Here is a 22,187-nt window from a genome sequence, read left to right as displayed (position 1 = left end):
AGGGTGCTGGGCACATGGATGACTAGACCCAGGGTATCCCAGCAGAACATCGCCCAAAGCATGACACCGCTGCCACCGACTTGTTTTTGTACCATGGTGCATCCAGGCGCCATCACTTCCCCAGGAAAACGATGCATACTTTACCCGGCCGTCCACATGGTGCAAGAGGAAACGTGATTCATCGGACCAGACGACCTTCTTCCAATCATTCAAGGTCTAGTTTCGATGCTCGTGTGCCCATTGTAGGCGCTGTCGCCAGTGAACAGTAGTTAGCATGGGAACTAGGAGCGGCCTGCGGCTATGCAGCCCCATTTTCAGCAGGGGTTCAATGTACTGTGTGTTGTGACACACAGTACATTGAACTCTCGTCACCAGCATTCCAATTACCGGCGAGTTGCGCCACAGTCGCCCTTCTGTTGCCACGTACCATCCAGGAGCGCCTTCGCTTACCTCGAGCATCGTTGAGCGTTGTCGTCCAACACCTCGCCGGCGGTTCGTGGGTTTTCTCTCCTCGGACCACTTTCGGTAGATACTAACCACGGCTGACCGTGAGCATCACACCAGCCGTGCTGTTTCGGATATGCTCTGACCCAGTCGTCTGGCCATTACATTTGCCCTTTGTCAAACTGGCTTAAGTCCGATGCCTTTCCCATCTGAAGAACAAGATTAACACTGATTAACGGAGCTCAGAATCAGGTGTTTTATACCGTGTCCCGACCGGCGCACGCGCCGTAGTTCACCTGCAGTTGCTTCGATTGGCATAACGACTCGCTGGTCATAATGTTTTGGCTCATCGGTATATATATATATATATATATATATATATATATATATATATATATATATATATATATATTATTACCAAGATATATATATATATATCTTGGTATTGAATATTAATTGCTATATACAACATATATACACACACACACACAGACTCATTCTTTATATCCTTGATTAGCCTTGGTATAACTGTATGCAAACTCATTGGAGATTTGAATTTAAAAGGTTGATGGACGTGGGCGATTCTGTCTTACGTTTTGCAGTTAACAGATGAAGAGAAATATACACTAACCTACCATTAATATCCGGACACTCCTCTATTGATAGTTGGTCACGTTCTGCCAAGCATCATTTGTCACACACAACTATAAATATGTTCGTTGGCCTTCAAGTCGACAGTAGTATTACTGTGAATGCAAGCTGCATTCACAATCGTACAGCTGTTGACGGACTTCCAGCACGAAATGATAATAGGATGCCACGTAAGCAATCGGTCTGTACGTGACATTTCAACGGCACTGCTGATCTCTATGTCAAATATTGGTCTGGAAATGGAAGCGTACTGGTGCTGAAACTGTCACTAAACAACTGGAAAACCTCCAAAGTTGACGGAACATGACAGGGGAGTCCAATAAAGAATCGTCCGCTCGGAACGCAGGTTGATATCGCAGCGCATGTACATACAGGCCCTCGATAAAACCATAGGGACACATGTTACCACCAGTATAGCAGTGCAGGCTGTGGACGGATGCACTACTTTGCAGCCTCCTCAGTCCTGTAGAGAATCTTTGGACTGAATTGGATCGTTGGGGTGTGCGAGGAGAGACTGCCTCACCCAAAAACTGAGCTGAATTTGTCGTCACTTTGAAGTCCGAATGGTGGAAAATATCGGAGGATATTTACAAAAAAAATTGGTGGAGAGTGTTCTACGGAGAGTAGAGGCTGTTATACAGGCTAACCTCAGCACACGTTATTAGTTTTCTTGTAAAACAATGTTATTTGCAGATGTCCGGATATTAATGGTAGGGGTAGTGTACGTATATCAATGCTTTGAATTTTGCTGCCAAAAGAATCAAGGAACAATTGGAGGGAGGATGAACAAAAAATTCTCTGTCTGGATTTAATCACGTATATGAAAGTAATGAAAGCACACGAGACTATTTTATCAATTACGACTACTGGTTTAACTGCCATCGTTGTGACCACATCATTTATTTAATTTCATATTTAAAAGTTAACTTTTTAAATTCTGATTACTATCATAAACTCAATTTCTGGTTGAGAATTTTCGAATAATATATGATATTTCTTTGTAGATGCAAAACTCGAGGCCAGTATCGTGAACAAATATTCAAGATAGTGCATTTTGATAATAAATTGTAAAAGAAGAAAAGGTGAGAGAGTTCAAAGTTAAACTCGGGCCTACTATGGTTATATACAGTGAGGAATACAGTGATGAAACCGGTCATAATTTTAGCTTATAAAGACTTTCTCTGTTGGATCGAAGGGCTTTTGAAACGTTGACAGCAACCATTTCAGTTTCTCATATATTTACCCAAAACTTTATCCAGATCTGAATAAAATAAAGTCAGAAAAGTTTCTGAAAAAAAGCCTCTGATTTTTCAAGTACTGGTATTCGCATACTTTTGTGAATGTCGTGTACATTCAAACTGAAATTAATGTGGAAATTCAGAAATAACTTATCAAATAAGAATTTTTCTGAATTTGTTTCTTGGTTGCATCAGTCTTTATTTATGGCACCTTGTCTTTGACAGTGCATCTGAGAAAGGTGCGGGATACCTGTGCCAAAGGCTGTTTGAGGACTCGTTGTTTACTACTTTCGAACAACGTTGCAACTGTCACAGTGGCATTGAAATTATTTAGATTAGCAGTTTTAGTATTCTGAGTGGCTCAAACTCATAAAACTGCTCAAGATAAGCAGAATAGATACAGACAGTAAAAGCCTTGTTTACTTACTGGAAATTCCTTTATGGTCACTGATTAATTACCTGTGACTTTTGTGTCTGCTACTCGCTTGTGAGTAGTTACAACGTATGCTGATATTGCTGTTTTTTGTTGTTAAATGTATCATTGTCAGTGGAAAGGCACAAAGACAGCTTTTACCTTTAATGGTGTTTTAAGTTTTTGTATGTTATCAGTACGCTGATAATTTTGTAGCTGTGCGTGGCTCCCTCTAAAGAAAAATACAGTATAGATTATTGTTTCTTATGGGTTGCTTCTGAAATGTTCCCCCCCCCCCCCAGTTTTGACATGAAATTCAGCATTCATTGAATGCTATCAGTATAGTACCACAGCTAACCGTTTCCCGCTGTTATAAGCCGAAATTAGAACTTGTACTGTTTGTTTTTCTTGAAACAAATCAAAGGTTCCATTTCAGGAATGCCATCATTCGGAAAAATTCGTTTCTTATTAATCATTATCTCCTTCCTTTTTCAGTTTTGACCCAGGGATTGGAATCGGCGCTGTTCCCAGAACGATTTCCGTTTGTTATGTTCATTGGCAGTGTCATGCTTGGTTGCTGAAAGTAAGATATTTTATTAACGACCGTTGACATTTTCCTTTTCTTTGTTTTCAATATGATGATTTGCTCAAAAATCTATATTCTCAAACACGAATTCACTATGAACAACTTACAAAAGAATTCTTCTCATCCGTTATCGCAGTGAAACTGTTAGTAAGTTTGTTTTGGGCCGCTGGAGCCGGTTGATTAACATTTGAGTTGACCCTGGTTACAGCTACGTCACTGCCTTCCTGACCCCGTAGCAAAAAACCCGAGGAGTTCGAGTCCCATTGATGACGTGAGTAATTTTTATGGGCCTTTTGCCACAATGTGGCTGAGTTAGTGTTTCAGGAGGGTAGTATGGTTTTTTCTCCTGGAAACGCGGGTTTTTCGTCCATCAAACAGAAAATCAACCACAGAACACACGCAATTTATAGACTGTATATACGGAATATGGCCTCAATTGCCGATGCTCCTGAAAATCTTACAGCAGCACTGCATTCCTGCCTTAATGTTCTTCACCGTTTTCCAAAAACATAATTTTGTTAGCTTAACCACTGACCAAATTAGGCGATCAGCTGAGTGGGCCCAAAATTAAAAAAAAAAAAAAAAAACACTTAATTGTGGCTGCTTATACATCAGGAATTTTTATTAGTAGCAATGCATATAAAATCGCTCTCATTTGTAAAGTCAGTCAACAAAGAATTTGGTCCCGGTTTTGATTCTCAGCCAGCCTTTACCTTCCGCTTAAGTTTATTCACATGTTAAACCTTACGGCAACTGATTAATATAATTGATGCTAACCTTATCAAATATATCGATATCCATATTAGATGGAAAAACGTCTAGTGTGGAGGTATGTTACGATTCAACTTGATGTAAAATTTTCCATGTAGTGTAAACAGGCGGCTAGGAAGGAAGGCATATGGTGTCCTGCCCATGATTTATAGGACCGTTCGTCCTCGCAGGTGAGACAAGAACCAAGGGACACAAATATAAAATCTCACGGAAGAACAGAAGGTTTGATCTCATAAAATTCAGCTATGGCCACCGCCGGTGGTTGAACACTGGAATAAGTGCCTTCCAGCGTGGTTGAAGCAGTGAACTTGGCTATGTCAAAAGTGAAATTTTATGGTTGCCCTGTGGAAACGGGAACAGTATGACTGTTGTTTGTTATTTGGTTTTTAGGAGCATTAGCAACTAAGGTCATATTGCTCCGGGGATATGCGGTGGTCATTCCCTGACCTTTCCGTATTTGGTGGTCACGGGTTCGAACCCCGGTCTAATCAAGAAGCATGTGCTACGCACTGCTGCTCCTGCCCACCTGGCTACGGAGGCGCCGGAATAGTATGAATATTCTGTTTTAGCTGAGTGGTCAGTTGCGACGGTGCATAAGTGCACGTGCTGTGCGTGACCAGGGGTCAAGCCCGTAACTGCTAAATACCGCGGTGTTTATTGTATTCTCTCTAACTTGTGAATTCCTCTGACCGTGTGGTTGTCCCGGAGTATAAACAGAAAATTTATTTATTTAATTTTATTATATTTTAAATTAAATTAAATGTATTTATTTTGTTTTTTTGATGATGCAGAAAAGTCTGCTTCCTTCATCATTTGGTCTTACCACTACTAATACTAAGGTCTTAGTGATGTTATCAGCAACTGTTTCGTCTAATTTCAGAAAATTTTAGCATAAGCAGAACCTTGGAATTGGCTGTCTACACTTTACCAGATCAGACTTTTAATAATGAAAAAAACGAAAGCAGATTTCATTAATATACTGCTCGACAAAATTAATAGAACAAAATGTTTTACATTAATATTTTATTGTGAACAGTGTCGCCAAATATCAATATTTGATGTAATAGGCATCCTGTCATGGAAATTCCGAGTATCCAATAGAAATTGATCTACGACTTTAGAGAGCCGCACATTGTGCAAATTATTCATGCCTATAAAGACACGAATTGCAATCACTTCACTTCATACCCGTTTTCTGGCTTGCTCGGTGGAATAGCCACATCTCCAGCACTCAGAATGGCAAGTCATCGTCATTTAGATGACTCTTTGGGATGGTGGCCGCTGGATGACTTAAAGCCGGGCAATCGCAGGCGGAGGTGGCACGTTGGCTTAACGTGTCACGCAGTGTCGTCTCGGGACTATGGAAGCCGCTTCAGGAGACAGCAACCATTACAAGAAGAGCTGGTCTCCCGAGGGCTACGTCAACTAGGACGGACAGCTGTCTGGCTCTAACAGCAAGACGGTGATCTGTCATCAACTGCCTCTTGAAGTTGCTGTGGCCACAGGTGAAAACAATTCCAACCGGACTATGTTAAGAAGGCTCAATTGAAGTGGATTCTATGCAAGGCAGCCAGTGGTTTGTATCTAGTTAACTCCAAACCACTGCACAGCTCGTCGAAATTGGTGCTATGAACATGTGACTTGGAGCCGTGACAGTTCTGTTCTGTGGTGAGTCCCGTTTTAGCCTACAATCAGATTCTATACATTATTTTATCCGTACACAACGAGAAATGTGGTACCATCCCTACAACATCAGAGAAAGCCACACTTACGGTGGATGCGGTGTTCTTATATGGGACGGAATAATGATTAACGGCTGTACCTCCCTTCATGTTACCGTAACTGTGTAGAGGTACAGAGAACAGATCCTCGAACGCTGTGCGACTTTTTTTTTTTTTTTTGGTGCAGTTGGCCCAGATTTTATTTTTATGCACGATAATAACGTCGCTGCACATGGAACTCAAGTGGTGGAGGAATATCTTGAAACTGAAGATATCCAACAACTGCCGTGGCCAGCACGATCACAGACTTAAATCCGACCGAACGTGTGTGGGACGCCCTTAGGCGTCGCATTACACGCCGACAGCCACGTCATTTGGTGAGCTAAGGTCTGCCCTGGTGGAAGAATGAGATTTGTTGCCACAGAATCTTATAGACACCCTTATATCGAGCATGGTTCACCCCTGTCAGTCCTGTTAGCCGTTGGAGGGGATCATACGCCATACTGATGTCATGTGACCATATTTTCGAGCGTTTTGTATCGACTTCTGTGATGTGACCTTTTTGGTAATTCTTATACAACCCCTATAAATATCCCCTATACCTGTCCGAAGTTTCTCGCTATGTCCTCATTTTATCGTTGTTCACCACCATACTAAATTTTGTCCCGATTCATTGCAAGCTGCACGAGTTAAACCACGTTTTCTACATGTTCTGGTAATTTTGTGCAGCAGTGTATCTGGGACCCATATCAGAATTTCTAAATAAATCCAAACCATCCCCTTATTTCAAAAAAAAAAAAAAAAAGTATGTGATAACCGTTTCCTATCGCCTGCTTATCTGTAATAAATAAATAAACACATGTTCGGTCGCGTTGCCGTTGATAAGACACGTTGAAAACAGACAGAGTAACAGAGTAATACGGAATTTACTAGCAATATTAACTAATTCGTAACTAATGTAGTCGCCTTCGCGACTACATTAGTTACGAATTCTGCAAGAAAGTACACACGTTTGAGTAATCGAACTTACATGACTACTAAACACGGTGATATCCTTGATTCTTTCTGTCTTGTGAGCTCCCTTTTCTGACCTTATGTTTTCGTCCCAGAGTATTCAGAAAATTTTACGTGGTTGTTGTTGTTGTTGTTGTTGTTATTTTCGTTTTTAGGAGCATTAGCAACTAAGGCCATATTGCTCCGGGGATATGCGGTGGTCATTCCCTGACCTTTCCGCATCCTTCGTATTTGGTGGTCACGGTCTAATCAAGAAGCGTGTGCTACGCACTGCTGCTCCTGCCCACCTGGCTACGAAGGCCTAATTTTACGTGGAAAAGGCTTGGTTCAATTTCTGTATGGACGGGAGGAACTTTTATGAGTTTATTCACACCGTGGCCAACTTTGTTGATCTCGGGCCAAGGTTGCAAGGCTTCTCTCCTAAAAACGCCAATTTTTCATCCATCAAAAGTAGGAAAACTCACCATAGAATACGCCACCTTAGTTACTTTGGACCAAAATAGGCCAACGGCAATTTCAATATATATATTGAAATTGTCGAAAAAATATATATATTTTTTTATATCCCCCCCCATTTTTTTTCTACTATTGAATGTGTTCGTTATACTTCTGGATTCTGCAGGCAATTCCAGTCGGTTTTATTTATTTATTATTTTTTTTTTTTTGTACCAGTATGTAATCCAGATTTGCAACCCAACTTGGTCTGGGAGAATGAGGTGGTTCAGTTCACTTTTTACCACTAATAAATTAATTATTAATTTATTTATTAATTAACTGACTTTTATTTTCACAAAAGTTTATGTACGTACATAAGTTTATACACAGAACTATTATGCGCTCATAATAGTTCTGTGTATAAACATAGTATTTTTTTTTTTTTTGTCTGCAATTAATTATCACGACTTGGTGGCCTTCGTACGGGGTCGTTATTGCCACGCCTATTTTGGTAAAGACGTTCCCCATATCACGCATCCTTCGAGAAATTTCTACGGTGCCCAATGCGACCAGTAGGCTCACCAGGAAATACGTAATGACGTCATCCGCTGTTATACGCGCACGAGCGTTTGCAGCTTCCTGTCACCTTCTGTAGCTTTCGGGAGCATGACCGGTATTCTCTGTTTGAGGTGGGTCCATTTTAACCTAATTATTCAAACTTGGTCATAGTGTATAAGGTGGTACTTACTTTCAAGAGTAAAATGATGCGTCTTTGATATTTTTTAGAAGTAAATATTGCCATTTGTCTGCGTGCATGTAGCCATTCTTGGAACTTCCTTTTGTGTGCACTAGTAAATAGCGAATCTCCGTAGTAGTACGGAACCTTTCCTTCTGCTACCTCGTTAATAAACCTTGCTGTTTTTTCCCTTACGAGAAATATTATCTTAATTTTAAAAGAATAAAAGAAACGTAAATATTCTTGCTTGTAGTGCAGCACAGTATTATATTGTGAGAATTGTAGGAAAAAAGGAAAGTGAATGTCTCTTGCGATGATGTTGCATCAGCTTCGTTGTTTATATAACACTTCAGTATTTCATATTCGATTTCCTTAACAAATTTTTTTGATAATTTTAGTGCGTGTGTGTATGTATGTTTATATAACTCACACACCAATCAGAAATTATGAATTTTTAATCAAGTATGCTTTTATCTACTGCAAATTAAGATTGCCTTACAAAATCGTTATTTGAATATAACCTCCTTGTACAAAGAGTAATGTTTGAAATGTAATACTGTATATATTTAATATTTCTTATGTTAAATGTTTAATTATACTTTATACGTTTAGCTGTAATAGAAGTGGATTATTTTCTTAAAAAAAATAACGGTTTACTAATCACACTGGTCGGCATCAGTAATATCCCCTGAAATAATATCGACAGATTCTCATAGGAAATATGTTCAAAAACTCAGATATGTGCTTGAAAAGTTTTCATCACCCTCAGTTTTTAAATATCATAGGTTAATGACCGAAAACCAGTTGGTTTAATCATTTTTTCTGTCTATTTTATCTATTTATTTTATTTTTTTTGCATAAAACATTCGGGAGATTTATAGAGCATTCGAGCATGTTCCAGAATGTTCTAGAACAGCGATTCCCAAACTACTGAGATCTACGAACACCAAAAAAAATAAAAAAAAGTTTACGGACCTCTTCAAAAATGAAAAAAATGTTCGTGGACCCCCTATATATATATAGGGGGGGTCCATATATATATATATATATACACACACACATCCAAAAAAATATGCAATCAAGAATACAAATGGAACATCTGTGCAGACCTAAAAGTGATAGCTTTGCTGACTAGGTTGCAAGGTGGATGCACTAAATACTGCTGCTTTTTATGCGAGTGGGACAGCCGAGCGAAGGAATGCTACTACAAGGTAAAAAAATGGCCAATGTGCCAGAAACTACACCGGGTCAGAAAAATGTAACACATCCTCCTTTGGTGGATAAGTGAAAAATCTATTTAACTCCAGTGCACATCAAGCTAGGTTTGATAAAAATATTTGTGAAAGTGATGGACAAAAAAAGAGAAGAATTTTCTTGTTTGAGGCAAAAGTTTCCTCGAATCAGTGAGGACAAGGTAAAAGGGAATTTTTCTGTGTTCTCAAATCAAACTGCTATTGCAAGATGAGGAATTCACTGAAAAATTAAATGCTACAGAAATAAGAGCCTGGAAGGCATTCGAAAACGTCTGTCGGAACTTTTTAGGCAATGAGAAATCACAAAATTACAGTGAAATTGTGGATGAGATAATTTTAGCGTGCAGTGAGTTGGGATGCACATGTCTTAAAAGCTTCATTTCCTACATTCCCATTTAGACTTTTTTTTTTCCTGAAAATTTGGGAGCGGTCGTTGGCGAACACGGTGAAAGGTTTGTAAATAAAAAAAAGGATAATAGACCCCTTGTTCAATATTTAATACTGTATGTAACCGTTTCTTAAAATATATGAAATGTTGTTTTTTTACTAGAAACTAGGTTTTGATTTTAATCCCTTCTCCCTTAAAATTGGTGGGCGTTACAATTATACGGTTGCCATATTTGAATCCAGCAACGTCAAATCTGCAAGAATCACCCTGAATTTTAATGGGAAGCGCAAAAAATGTTTTTTTTTTCTTTTTTTTTTTTCCCCCAATCAGTGTTATTAGTTTATAAATGTGCCACCTGGCGAGAATTTGAACGCATCCATTGCGAGACAGCTGTCGTGTCTTATTTTAAATTGGTACAGAATCAACGTCTGATAAAGGAAATTGCTGTTTGGTGAAGATTGATACAAAAAATTTACTCTTTACATGTCAATAAAATCATGTCAGCAATATTTTGTAGCACCTTCACTGTAGCCTTGGTCACCTGGAGGCTGAGAAGCGAATTTACATAGCTCTCAACGTTAGGTAGGGTTTCGTGGTAGTTTTAGGCAAGAAATTTCACATACTTTTCCATACTAATCTTAATTCTTGCATACTAAAAAAAATGCGATCGATCATGTTGATATTCAGCCTCGTTCCCCCATTCTTCACACCGGTGCCCTGATGGAGACATATAAAGAATGATCTGTCAAATAAAAAATAAATAAAAAAAAAGCACTGTATTCAGATATGTGAGCTGCACAACTAACCGGGAAAGGGGGTAGCAAACCCTTACTCAGCACTGCTTACATCTTTCCAGATTTTTCTTACATTTTTCTCAAGATGGCTTGAGAAAATGAATCGTACATAAAGCTGTACTTGATTTCATTAGCAAACTGAGGATACAGCTAATGAAATCCAGTGTTTCGTTGAATAATGCAGATGGATTAAAACTAAGTGCATACGATTATATAACAGACATATAGAAAGTAAATGCGGAATTTAGGTGATTCCAAAGGAGGTTGGCTGCGGAGAACAAGGACACTCACATGAATCTATGAGCCTCTCATATATATCCGTTCGAGTTCGCTTAAGTTTGCTTCCAACAGGAGACATTCTTCTTATTATGATGGGCCCTGCCAGTTGTCGCCGTTAATCCATATTGAGTTCTGATGGAGGAGGGGATGTATGCAGAAAAGCCAACTCCCATAAAAGTATTATATGCAGGTGCGTGCACTTCACAGCTAATCAAAGGGGGAAAACATCATTATACAATTATCAATAAACGATAACTCTTTTCCTAACCTGTAAATTTTTCACTGCAAGGGATGAAAAATTTTGATTGTTGCATTATATCATTGCTTCATTATGCAAAAATTACTATATTATTCGCTAGTACTTTGAGGATTTTTGAATGCCAGCAAATGCAGACTGCTGAGGTGGGGCGATGTAAGTGCCATTTCCACCTCTACAGAACACAGCTGCTTATATAATATCCATCAGATAGTAGACCCCTTGAGAAAATTCAGTAAATCAGGATTACTGCGACTGTTTTTGCCTGATATTATTATTACCACCTCTGATGTCTAGGACAAATGTGGTTAGAGAATTCTATTAGGGTCTCTCAGCACAAGCTCTTCGCTTTGAGCCGCCATGATAAGGCCCCTTTCTAGGTAATAGATTCATTTCTGAACCACAAAATTTAATTTAGCAAAATTTAATGCTGCTTATCAGGTTTACAAAGAATAAAGGCCACACGCAATAGCTTGAATTGAGGGGAGATGGACTATTCCCACATCACATTGTAAGTAGCCACTAGGGGATTTTCCGCTCGTCCCTCTGAGTTCTGGTGTTAAGTGGTTTATCTGGACTAATACCTTCCTCGGTGTTACACGATGACAAGCGTATCGGCATAGGATCCCCACATTTATTTGCTTTTAAAGTTATCGCGGTGGGGGTAGTGGGCTTTGGCTTCTGCCCTTTACCACATGAATGTATAGTTTGATGAGGAAGCTTGATTCATAATTCTCACACATATGGCGTTATATCTGTGTATTTTAGTGGCAAAATTTGTTTATGTAATATATTGGTTTATTCAATCGTACATGTATGATTATTATTATTTTCTTTTTTCTCTGTATGTGAAACCAGTGGCGAAACTACCATACCACCACTGCCGGCTAGAAGAGGGCTCGACTGTACCTCTTTTATTATTGTTAAATTATTAAAGAGCACAAAGAGGCCCATTCCAGAATTTCGGTGAGGCCATTTTGTTACTGCATGAAGTTTTTGCAACCAAAGTGTGCTATCTTCATCTTTTACTGTACATATTAAGCAGTCAAATAGCATATTTTACAGGTTGTCTTGTATATTTATGCGTAAATTGCACAAAGGGCATCATATCGCTCCTTTGCAAACACAGACTGCCATCTTATTGCATTAATATTGTTATTGTTGCATTAATATATTGTGTCAAGTTTTGTCTCCTCAGCAGAGACAAAACTTGACACCATACACTGAGTTAAATTTATAATAAATTATTGCAAATTAACGCCACCCCAATTTCTATGTACTTGTGGGACCTATTTTATAATTTTTTATCAAGACACGTTTCCTCTTTTGACAGGACCATTAACCGTTAAAGTGTTAAGAAAAAATCGAACAAGTTTCCTTGTCATATCTTAAGGGCGTGAATGGTATTGATGAGAATTTTATTGTTAAGATCCAGCTTGCTGTAGATGTAGAGAAGTCATCCAACTCTAATGACCTTTAAGCTGTGATATTAATTTTCTTTAACAGAGTTGTGCAGCATGTATTACGTTACGTCCTGAAATCACTATCGCTACCTTATTGCATAATTCTCTAACTACTCCTTGACCGATATGCATTCCAACTCATTTCTTAGTTGTAAGATTATGATGAGAACTAGCCATGGAAGTTCTAATTGTGCAGGGTTTCCGAACCTGAGGCACGCGACGTACGGTGGTATCCCAATTTTTTACTAGTGGTTAAAGAAACTTAAGAAAAAGTTTCTTTAACTGCTAGGTAAAAAATTTTGTTGTAGTGCGCGGGCACGCAATTTTTTTTTTTTTTTTTTTTAAACCTATCATGAATTATTCTGAAAAGAGCTCTAAAAAGGTTCGTTGGCCCTGTGATAAGTGAAATGAGATGCACTCCTCCCCCCTCAGAAAGGAGTAACATCCCTAATTTTTGCCTGTAGGTAAAGGAGAAGATCTGCATCACGTTTTGGCCGTGCCTTTCCATTCACCGTAGTGAGTTTGGTGCCATTTTCATGACCAACTTCAATCTTGCCGTATTTTTCTCTGAAGAGCGTGGATCAAATGGATTCAAACTGTTTTCTGTAACTGCTGAACCATGTCGTCCACTGCTTGCAGATTGTTTATCAGAATCTGGAATAAATCGATAATTTTGAATGCATCATTTTTGTATTTGTAACATTATCCCACTTTACTAGGTCTTACTAAGGTTTCAGAGATATGTCTGAGAGAGAGAGAGAGAGAGAGAGATGATGCCTAGCACTGTTTGTCCCTGTTAAAAGAGCAGATATTGCTATTCAGGGGCTTCACTTTGAAAGGCAGTCTTAAGGTAATCACTTGGGTACTGTTAGGCGAGTAAGTTCCTTTAGATAAAAATTTAGTGATCGTCACACTAATCATTTTTATTGTTATTGATTGTTATTCGAATGACTGACTGATACGCAGTTTCTGAGGTGCTGGGCGCAATAAAAATAAACTTTATTGTTATAAAGCCAATCTTTCATTCAGCACTTCGATAACTACGTTTAACTAATAAAATAGTTTTTTCGTTTATTCACCGGAGTCACATGGGCCAGAGGAATTTACAAGATAAAGAGAATATGAGAACAGTACCATATTTAGCAGTCGAGTAGTTATAACCACGAATTCAAATGTACTACTGTACCCTTACGTTTAATCACTCTGCTACAGGCCTGTTATGACTTTTTATAATCCTACCATGGAATATTGTTCCCACGTTTTGGGGCGGTGCCTCTAACCTCTCTTGGGGGCTTCTACACTCCATTCCAAAGAGGACAGTTAGGTTAATTAATAACCCTTCTCTTACAAAGCTCTCCATTCATATTATTATTTTTTTTATTATGTTTTTGTTCTTCACGCGCTCTGCCTTGAGTTCCCACTCGTATGCAGGCAAGTTATTTCATTGTTATTTTTATTATTATTTCTTTATTTATTATTATTATTATTAATTAAATTTTTTAGTTTTTTTAAATTAATTAATTTTTAAATTTTTTTTCCTAACTGCACCACGGGTGGTTGTGTTTTTTTCCTCCTTCCTTTGTACCTCTTTTTTTTAACGCTCTTCTTTCTTTTTCCTCCTCCCTCTGAAATGGGCCCCCAGAGGAATCTGGCCCACCTTCTGGCAACACTAGGTGGGTCAGAGTCTCTCTTGAGACAGTACGTGTTTTGCTGGGACTGGCCCACCTTCCCGTGGTGTGCACGAGTACCCAGAATCATCTGTCCAGGTGACTTATGCTTCTGGGTAGCCAAGAGGCCAGAACATAACAACAGAACACACACATAATACACACAAACCTACGTCAGCATCTTTTAATTGTCCAACTTTGAACCCACAAAACTAACTTTTATTCTTATTCATTTATTCCTTCAACTTCCGCTTTCTGGAACAACCTCCCTTCACACGTATTTCCTGAAGTGTAATGTCAACAAATATCTTTTTTCATCTTCTCAACCTTCAAGCCACTCATGGTAAAAGTACTACAGTTTCAGATACCTTTTGTAATTGGGATTTTCATGCAAATATGTTCCCAACTATTGACTCATAACTGAAGTTTGGATGCGAAATCATTTCAGACTATTTAAAATCTGACTTAAGATTAGTTGAGTGAATAGGAGACTATTCACGCAACTAATTTTTACAATTCTTACTTTCAGCAGGGAATTGTAAAAATTCTTTTAAGAAATTTTATCGAGGCATCTATCTACCTGTTATACATTTTGTTTCTCATCAATAATACGTAAAAATGTCTTTTTTGCTACGCAGCTCAGCTGGATTTATGTACACGTGTATTTATTTTTGTATAGTGAGACCAGTATGATTGTATGTTGTTCGAGGTTACTTACATTCTGTTCAAATGTACACGACGTCAAAAAAAAACAAAAAAAAACACACCAAATTTGGAAATACAGTATCTGCATAAGAAAAATAGTAAAGCGTGCCGGGAACAGAGCTGCACGCAAAGTTCCTCAACCCTTATGAATTTGGTATTCAGAATAAATTCGCGATTAGCCAACACAGTTGAGAAAGTAATTAACGCCATCAAAGAAGATAAAATTTAGCATATTTAAGATGTAACTATAAATTAGTTATAGGCGGCTTCCCGACTAACCGTCTCAATTGATTGAGATCTTGTGACTGAGAAGACCACTACAGTAGGCTAAATTCAATTGTATATTCCTTAAACAAGTTCTGTAGAATTCTGCTCATTATACCGTTGAAAGATGCCAATTCGTTGATCGGAAAAAATTTCCAGATAACTTGTAGCACCCAAATTTTGTTCCACTGGTATCGGCGAGCCCAGTCGACACCACGAAAACACTCCCCACGTCATTACATCACCAGTCTGCATTGTTTACTCCTCGCAGGATGGGCCCATGGACTCATGCACTCATAGTCTGGCCTAGTTTACATAGTCTGTTAAAACCTACAGTAATACGAGGCGGATTTGAATTGACGTTCTAGGAGCCGCCCTAACAATAACACATGTCCATTGACTCATGCAGGGTTTCACCATTTTCTGGTGACCATCAGCGCGAAACAGCAAGAACCAGGATTCGTGTGACCAAGCAAGCTTTTTCTAAACCTCTACTGCTCAGTGTTGATATTCCTGAGCCCGCTATTACCATATATTTTTGATCTTTGCTGACAGAAGTTGCAGTTGTCAGATGCGATACGCCTCCGTGATAAGGTACGACGAGTTGTGTGTTCAGAAATACAATTTAAATTATCACTGTTGAGTACTGAATTGTTATTTGACTGACTGTAACTTTTTTTTATTAACCTGCACAAATCTTTAGCTTCTGTTGGCTTCTTCATAAACGAGCTGTTTCCGAAATTATTGCTGTTAGGTGGATGTTATTTGGTCTTATGGGATTTTTTTTTTTTTTTTTCCATTCTTCATTGCATGTATCGAGCTGGTACAATAACCAACTCGATACACCCGAGACGCAGCCGTGCGTGAAAACCCCAGCAGAGTTTTTAAGTTTCTGGCTCCGACTACCATACCTTGTTCAAAGTTCACATAAATCTTTCGTCCTGCCTATTCTTGCAACTGAGTTTCACATAATACAGCTTTGATGTTGTTATTACTGAAGGCGTGCTGCATTTTCCGAAAAGGATAGGAGTAACTGATATAAAGTGGCTACTAGATGTATAATGGGGCCGAATTAAACGATGTCAAGTGGAGATGTAGGATTTTTCAACCGGCCTGCGAACTTATAGTAGAGATAATTACACATTCTTTCCTTGATTTTCTACATTTTTGAGGTTTGGCGTTGGGTTGGAATCCTGACCTCTTAAAAGTGGGTGTGCGTCACGGAAACTTGGGTATTTTTGTCCACTAGGTGTTACCAATTAATTTTCTTCGCTGTCTGGGCAATTATTAATGTATGAAAATTAAGGGAACTGTCAAAAATTAGAAACTAAAATAATTCTATGCTGGTATGGAAAAAAGCTTACGAAGACGGGTGGTGGTTATATTGAAGGAATGCAACCAATAAATATATGGTATTGCTGTTATTAACTGTTTGCCATTATTCTTTCCTGAGTCCTCGTACTCGGAGCCTTATGAGGGAGATCAATGCAGCACGCGACTGTTAGTTGCGATTGACGGTGTAGTTAGCATATTACTGTTTTTTTAATCATCTACTTCTGTCGACAGCTTTTTGAAAATAATAAAATCCGCGACCCCTTCCCTCCAATTCCCTTGTCAAGTTTCCTTTTTTCTTGGGGGGAATTTTGCTTTCTGTTTAATTTGTTATGGTGCATCACAACCTCTGGGGAAATTATGAATTCTTCCTGCTAGAGAAGAATCGAAATAACGGAACATTCGAGCTAACGGCACATTGAGATCGGATGTTTACATACAGCGCAGATGGCTTGCAGTGTCGAAAAAAGAAAACGGCAAGTCACCTGATTATTATATTTGTTTACGTTCGCTATTTTGAAAGGAATTCTGTACTGATATCGCGGATTATACCGCTGTTTTACATTTATTTTAAATTAAAAACCTCTCACTCTAGCTCCTAAAGTTAATAAACCTAATACATAGAAGAACATTAAAGTGTTGTATGTAAGCGCTGTAAACAGCATTAAAGCGCTGTATGTAAACATCCGATTCCAATGTGCCTTTAGCTCGAATGTTCCGTTATTTGGGGTGCCGTTATTTCGACATCTACTGTAGTAATGATGCAGATGCACTAACTAATGTCATACTGATTAGTTGGTTTGTTTTTAATTGCACAAAAGCAACAACATGGATTATATAAAGTCTTACGGTGAAATGAGACAATTTACAAAATTAAGGTACTGGTGCCTTGCGCCCATGGTCGATTTTTCTGTTTCCTTGGATGAAAAACCGAGTTTCCTGTGGAAAAATGAAACTGTCACCCGAGGCCATATGAAGGAAAAAAAAACCAAAAAATCCTCTGCTCATCGTGGACTAATGTTATTAGTGGAGTCCCTCATGGTTCAGTGTTGGGTCCATTATTGTTTTCTGTATTTATAAATGATATTGATGATGGTATATCAAGCTTAATGTCCAACTTTGCAGACGATACAAAGGTTGGCAGGGTTGTTAAGGACACTACTGACGCTATGCTGCTGCAACAGGATCTGAAAAGGTTGAGCAGATGGGCTGAGAAGTGGCAAATGAAGTTTAACATTGACAAATGTAAAGTACATACTACATATGGGAAACAGCAACCCCAGAGCAACGTATCAACTGTGTGGTACTACACTGACAGTGGTAGAGAATGAAAAGGACCTGGGGGTAATTGTGCAGGTAGATATGAAGTTCTCTGAGCAGTGCAGACGGGCTGCAAGAGTAGCTCATGGTGTCTTGTCAATGATATACAGGAATGTTTCTAGCAGGGATAAGGAGGTGATTATTCCCTTGTATAAGGCAATGGTCAGGCCACACATAGAGTACTGTATACAGGTCTGGAGGCCTCATTTCAAGAAGGCTGTAGAGCTGCTGGAACGACTACAGAGAAGGGCAACAAGATTGGTGAGAGGAACAAAGGGGTGCGTTTATGAAGGAAGTTCTGCAAGTGGCAGCATCTGGAGACTAGGCACCTGCGAGGTGATCTGATTGAGGTATAAGGCCCTGAATGGTTTGAGCACGCTAAATGCTGACGGAATACTTCCGCTTGCTCAGATTAAGAACCTGAGAGGGCATAAATTCAAATTGAGGAAAGACAGATGTAGGATAGATGTGCGGAAATTTGCCTTTAGCCAGCGGGTAGTTGGTTGGTGGAACAGACTTCCATCCCTTGTTGTGGAAGTTGATAGCCTAAATAAATTTAAGGCTCAGCTGGACAGGTATTTCGAACGAACGGAGGAGTAAAATGGGAGTGGTTTTTTTTTTTTTTTTTTGGCTGATGCTGCATAAGTTTGCTTTCTTGCATCATATGCCTCTATTAATGCTAATGCTAATTGATAAACTTGATAAATACAAACTATTACCTTAGGGTCACCCTGAAAGTTAATTCATATACCCATATGTATTGTGTCTGTAAATTGCGTATGTTCTCTGCTCGATTTGTACAATCTCTGCCTGTTTTGCTGTGTGGACGAAAAACCCTTGCTATCTACGCCTGAGACCGACTAACTGAGCCACGGAGCGAAAAACTCCCATAAAAGTTCCTCGCGTCATCGACGGGATTCGAGCCCGGGTATTTTCTACCCGGTGTGGGGAGGACGCTGACGATACCACTGTGTTACACGCGCAGATTAAACTTGATATAATAAAGAAAATAGAAAGGGGCGTAAGCAGAATATAATGGTAGAATATAACATTGGATTGTCAACATGTTTTTTTTTTTTATGTGCAGTTAATAAAATTACATTCTTAATCTCTCTCTTTCTGATTTAGCCTCATTATTTCTGCATTAAATATATTAAAAATAAAACTTTTTAGATAACGGAAAAATCGAAATAACGGCACCTTGAATCCCCGAAGGTGCCGTTATTCTGAAAGTCTACTGTACATAGCTGAATTTTTTTGGAAAAACCGAAATTTATACATTGGCATCATTATTGTAACATCTCATATTGTGGAATCCTTCACAGTGAGTGAAGGATTCTTAAAATAAGTAAAGTTTCCCATTAGAGAAGGTAACTAAGTAACGCTTTCCCATCTCTAATGGAGAAGCGTTACTTATTTGAAGTACAGTGTAAGGATTTCACAACATGAGATTTTACAATAATGATGCCAGTGTTCAAACTTTATTTTGTGTAAACATTTCAACTGTGTAGTAATGATGAAAATACATTAACTAATGTCATAGTTTGAGGCTTTCTGCCCTAAAATATTATTAGACCAACTAATAAGACTAATACAACCAACTAAAATGATTATGTTAATTATTACATTATATTTGACGCCTTAATTTAATTAAGCGTATTGAATCTGAATATGACGGGATTTTTAGCCCCAGAACGTTAAAACCAGGCAGGATAAAAAAAAAAAAAGTGTCGCATCACGTTACACTCATTTCTAATTTCTCTCGTTCTTTCTCACACATACCATCTACCCATTACACCCTCTGTAGGTGGGCGCCTCCGTAGCCAGGTGGGAAGGAGTAGCAGTGCGTAGCACACGCTTCTTGATTAGACCGGGGTTCGAGCTCGTCATCACCAAATCCGGAGGATGCGGAAAGGTCAGGGAATGACCACCGCATATTCCCGGAGCAATATGACCTTAGTTGCTAATGCTCCTAAAAAAAACCAAATAACAATAACCCTCTGTAGGTGTAACGCGTAGATTTTGAAAGTTTCTGAGCTGTTGTTGGTGTGTGACAGTCGTCAACGGAGGCGGCCAAAGCCTTAAAGTCTCAAGAACGGCAATTTCAAGGTTATGGCAACGTCAGTAGAGGTGTCTTGAAAGCAGATGTAGATAGGCCGATATCCGGCTTTAACAGTGAGGTATCATAGGAAATGAATACAGTGGCTCATCTAACCATGTGGCCAATATTTTTATGATAGATGAGTCGAGATGCAACTTTAATCCGCTCTCTGCCTATTTTCATGTAGAGGTAGAGAGAGAGAGAGAATGCGCAACTCTCACATCCTTTCAACACTATGGAAAGGAACTGCTGTCGAGCGGCAATGGTGGATTTGAAAGGCATCATGATGAACGGTGGCACTGATCACCATATTCTTGAGGAAGGTAACTGGGCTCAGAGGTGTAAGGACGACGAGATACTTGAGTCCTGTGTGAGCCTTTTTAAGGAGTACCATAAGCTTTGGATTCATTACCTTGGACGATTATAGTGCGCATGTAGAGCTGCTCACTCAACTGGTGGACAAATTCCTTCAAAGTGAGAATATCTTTGGATAGCCAACCAGATCTCCGGACCTAAACCAATCGAACGTGTTTGCTTTATGGATCGAATTATGAAACAGTCTTCCAGAATCCTATATGCTTTAAGGTATTTTCTTGTAAAGGAGGGAATTTATTGCCTCATGATCTTCTCATCATCGTTATGAACAAAATGAGAGCTTGTTGTGGAAGGCCGCCGTAGCCCAGTGGTCAGGCGCGCCGGTGAATAAGTACACGTGCCTCGAGTGACCGGGGTTCAAGTCCGTGACTGCTAAATACGGTTCTGTTTCTTGTATTCTCTTTCTCTATCTTGTGAACTCCTCTGACCGTTTGGTCGTCCCGGAGTATAAACAGAAAATTTATTTAAGTGTTTAGTTGTCCTGGAGATGGGGGAGCCGTTATCGTACTCTCTATTAAACGCTAGAATTATGCAAAAGTGATACTATTTTCAGTAGACAATTATTTGCTTTTACTTTAAAATTCAATATAATCAAGTATTATTAGCATTAGTTGAGGCATATGATGCAAGAAAGCAAGCTTATAGGTTAGCATCAGCCAAAAAATAAAAAACAAAAAAAAAACCCAAAAACCCTTCCCATTTTATTCGTCCAGTTACTCCAAATGCTTGTCTGGTTCAGCCTTAAATTTATTTAAGCTATCAACTTCCACAACAACAGATGGAAGCCTGTTCCAACAATCAGCTACCGTTGGCTAAAGGCAAACTTCCGCACATCTATTCTACAACTGTCTTTCCTCAATTTGAATCTATGCCCCCTCAGGTTCTTAATCTGAGCAAGCGGAAGTATTCCGTCAGCATTTAGCGTGCTCAAACCATTCAGGGCCTTATACCTCAATCAGATCACCTCGCAGGTGCCTAGTCTCCAGATGCTGCCACTTGCAGAACTTCCTTCATAAACGCACCCCTTTGTTCCTCTCACCAATCTTGTTTCCCTTCTCTGTACGTGTTCTAGCAACTCTACATCCTTCCTAAAATGAGGCCTCCAGACCTGTATACAGTACTCAAGGTGTGGCCTGACCCTTGCCTTATACAAAGGGATAATCACCTCCTTGTCTCTTCTAGCAAAATCCCTATATCATTGAAAAAACCCCATGACCTGCCCTGGCACCCGTCTGCACTGCTCAGAGAACTCCATGATCTTATAATAATACTATTCCGCAAATTATATGATAGATTCAATGAAGTACATATTTTGCTTTATATCTCATATTTTATGGTCTTAACTTAACTTTTGGACCTAGTGTACTATTAATTAATAAATATTATATTCAACACGTTTTAATGTTATATGAAGAATTTTTCACAAGATAAATGCAGAAATGTATTTTTGCACTTGGATCGAGCTAAATGGCCAACACCCAATATGTCTTCAATTTTAAAACTGAAATGCAAAAGTGGGGTGCATTAATGCTGGTGGGATGCAGTTAATGGTTATTATTTACTTATTTTATTATTATTTTATTTTCTGATGGGCGTTTCTAAGTTTCTCAGAATTTCCATTTCTTTTCGGTTTCAGTAATTTATTTCATTTGACGTTATTTGTCTTCATTCTGTTGTTATCTGTATTGACTTCTGTATTAATTTTTGGATATATTTTTTTTTAAATATTCTTATCAGCCAGTTTTATATGAAATTTTCATAGCAAAATTCCCTTGGTTTGTTTAAACAACTGCACTTACAAGATTAATTTTTCATAATTGCATTCTTTCTTTTTTCCCCTAACGCTGGGCGGATTATTCAAGAAAAAATAATGAACAAAGTGAGGATAAAAAAAAGAGTACCTGTAAGATGGTTGTGCCAAAGTTCAAGGACATGTTAAAATTATTACTTCCTGGTAGAGTTTGCTTTCTGGACGTAAGGAA

At 38.8% G+C, this 22,187-nt stretch overlaps 1 protein-coding gene across 7 annotated transcripts in view; it reads left to right on the top strand.

Annotated features, from left to right (window-relative positions):
• Nucleotides 1–22,187, top strand: part of LOC150083755 (protein FAM13A-like) — a 423,536-nt gene that overhangs the window by 19,374 nt on the left and 381,975 nt on the right. Inside the window, exon 1 of one of the 7 annotated variants that reach the window (XM_090378194.1) lies at nucleotides 7,889–7,961. The exons of 5 other annotated variants lie outside the window; for them this stretch is intronic. The gene's annotated coding sequence lies outside the window, so the exon portion shown is untranslated. Of the gene's footprint in view, nucleotides 1–7,888; nucleotides 7,962–22,187 lie in introns of those variants that run through there. One more of the 7 variants, XM_090378195.1, reaches the window with a different exon arrangement.

Source organism: Mastigoproctus giganteus, chromosome 7 (assembly GCF_048544385.1).
Source record: "Mastigoproctus giganteus isolate SK-2022 chromosome 7, ASM4854438v1, whole genome shotgun sequence".
NCBI lineage: Eukaryota > Metazoa > Arthropoda > Arachnida > Uropygi > Thelyphonidae > Mastigoproctus > Mastigoproctus giganteus.
Note: the sequence above shows the minus strand (reverse complement) of the source record. Positions and strands in the feature narration are given on the sequence as shown.